Here is a 2,404-nt window from a genome sequence, read left to right as displayed (position 1 = left end):
GCTTGCTGGGACACTTTGTGTCCTGGAAAGCTCTCTCCTTTACTGAGTGAGATGGATCTTTTTTTCTGATCCTCTATTACACCTCATATTTCCACTGGCTCTGCTTTTCCAGGGTTTTTCCTGGGGCACTATTTTCTGTTTTTTTTTTCAGAGGTCAGTCAGGGAGAGTGACGGCAACTTACAGCTGACTATGCCATCTTGGCTCCTGAAAGTTAAGTCACTTTAATTTTTTTTTATTTTGCTTTTTGGGGGGCAATTGAGGTTAAGTGACTTGACCAAAGTCATACAGCTAGTTTTGTGTTAAGTTTCTGAGGCTGGATTTGAACTCAGGTCCTCCTGACTCCAGGGATGGTGCTCTATTCACTGTGCCACCTAGCCGTCCTGTTAAGGCACTTTAAAAGTGAGTATTAGCATATATTTGACACAAGAAAAGATGCATGTATATCTGTATTCAGAGTCATATAAGTAAATGTTTACTGGTTACATGTATATATGCATGATATTCTATCCCAAGAGGATATTTAAGAGGTAAGGGAAAAAAATTGAAAATTAATCCATCTTTTTTTTTTAACTACATCCACTTTCTTTTTTAATATTACATGTTTCTACCAGTTAAAAACATGACATACTGATAAATCAGTTTAAAATGATTTCCCTAAAGTAACTTTAGATGAAATGTATTTGTTCATGTCTTCACAAACAAAACAGTACAACAAGAAAAAAGTATTTTGCTTTTTATTTCATTGTCTTTTGTTGACGTAGAGGTTTCTTATTCTTACAACTGAAATACAAATATGAACATTATTGAAGGAGTGGTATGGGATAGTCACTTACTTTCTAAGATTAATAAGCAAATGGAATTGAGTTTGTAAATGAGCCCAGAGGGGTTTGTCCATCAAAATCTGAATCTCTTGAGAACAAGTTCCTGCAGTTCTTGTAATAATGTGGTGCTTTAATTGGTCTGGATTCTTCTTTTTATTTGAGATGAGTAACTGACTTGTTATAGCATATGTTAAATGAAGTTACAAAACCTGAAGAAAAAAACAAACAACTTTGAGTAGTTGAAAAGGATATATAAAAGCAAAAAAGGTAATTTGAAAAGAAATCAGATTGTATTCATACCATTATAGGACTTTTTTTTAAATGTGTTTTTTTCTTTTTTAAAACTTATCATTTGATGAGACCCCAACATTTAATACATTCATGAAGAAACAAATAACATTTTATCTGAAATAATTTTCTTTTTCTTTTTTCTTTTTTTTTTTTTGGAGAGGGGAAAGGTAGGGCAATTGGGGTTAAGTGGCTTGCCTAAGGTTACACGACTAGTTTTGTGCTGTGTCTAAGGCCGGATTTTCACTCAGGTCCTCCCAATTCCAGGGCTGGTGCTCTATTCACTGCACCACCTAGCTGCCCCAATAATTTTATTTTAATATACATGAATTATATACTTATTTTTATTACCATGAATTTTATTTTCATCCTGTATGAATGAATAAAAAAGCATTTATTAAGTACTTACTATATGCCAAACACTGTGCTAAGCCCCAGAGACCCAAATAGCAAAGCACGATACTCTTTACTCTTAAAGAGCTCTCATTCTAAATGGAGGGAGGCAACATATTCCAGTATAAGATGGGGAAAATGATAACTACCTCCCAAAGTTGTCATTAAGAATCAAACGAGATAGGGGCGGCTAAGTGGCGCAGTGAGTAAAGCACTGGCCCTGGAGTCCGGAGGACCCGAGTTCGGCTCCAGCCTGAGACACTTAACACCCACACAAAAATACTAACCGTGTAACCTTGGGCAAGTTACTTAACCCCAAATTGCCCTCCAAAAGGCAAAAAAAAAAAAAGAATCAAATGAGATAATATTTGCAAAGTGCTTAGCACAGTGCCTGGTCCATACAATACAATTGCTAGCTGTTTTGGTTTCTGTGGTTGCTGCTGTTGCTGTTATTATGTTGTTGTATATAGCAAGGCCCAGGACTCAGGAGGCATTGGCAGATCAGATAACAATGTTCACTAGTCTGGAGGACTTCATGGAAAGATAAATAACAGTAAGGCCCTTTTCCCTTTCTGACTAGACAGTCAGTCACACGACAAGCATTTATTAAGTGCTTACTGTCTGACAGGCATTTGCTAAATATTTAAGAGTATAAAGAAAATTTAAATAGTATTTTATTTTTTCACCAATTGCATGTTAAAACAATTTTTACATTTTAAAAACATTTTTGAATTCCACATTCTATTGCTTCCCCCATTCTCTCTCCATGATATTGTAAGCAATCCAATAAAGATTATACATGTGAATTCTTGTGAAATATTTCCATATTAGTTATTTTGTACAAGAAGACAGTAAGGGAAGGAAGGAAGGAAGGAAGGAAGGAAGGAAGGAAGGAAGGAAG

The 2,404-nt window shown here is 35.4% G+C and overlaps 1 long non-coding RNA gene across 2 annotated transcripts in view; it reads right to left on the bottom strand.

Moving 5' to 3' along the window:
- Window positions 1-720: 720 nt before the first annotated feature.
- Window positions 721-2,404, bottom strand: part of LOC138142423 (uncharacterized) — a 40,283-nt gene continuing 38,599 nt past the window's right edge. For both annotated transcript variants that reach the window (XR_011163426.1, XR_011163425.1), the window contains one exon: window positions 721-1,031. This is a non-coding gene — a long non-coding RNA (uncharacterized lncRNA). The remainder of the gene's footprint in view (window positions 1,032-2,404) is intronic.

Source organism: Petaurus breviceps, unplaced genomic scaffold, assembly GCF_028583685.1.
Source record: "Petaurus breviceps papuanus isolate PSGF00001 unplaced genomic scaffold, PetGlider_PUasm1.0 90579, whole genome shotgun sequence".
In the NCBI taxonomy this organism is placed as follows: Eukaryota; Metazoa; Chordata; class Mammalia; order Diprotodontia; family Petauridae; genus Petaurus; species Petaurus breviceps.
Note: the sequence above shows the minus strand (reverse complement) of the source record. Positions and strands in the feature narration are given on the sequence as shown.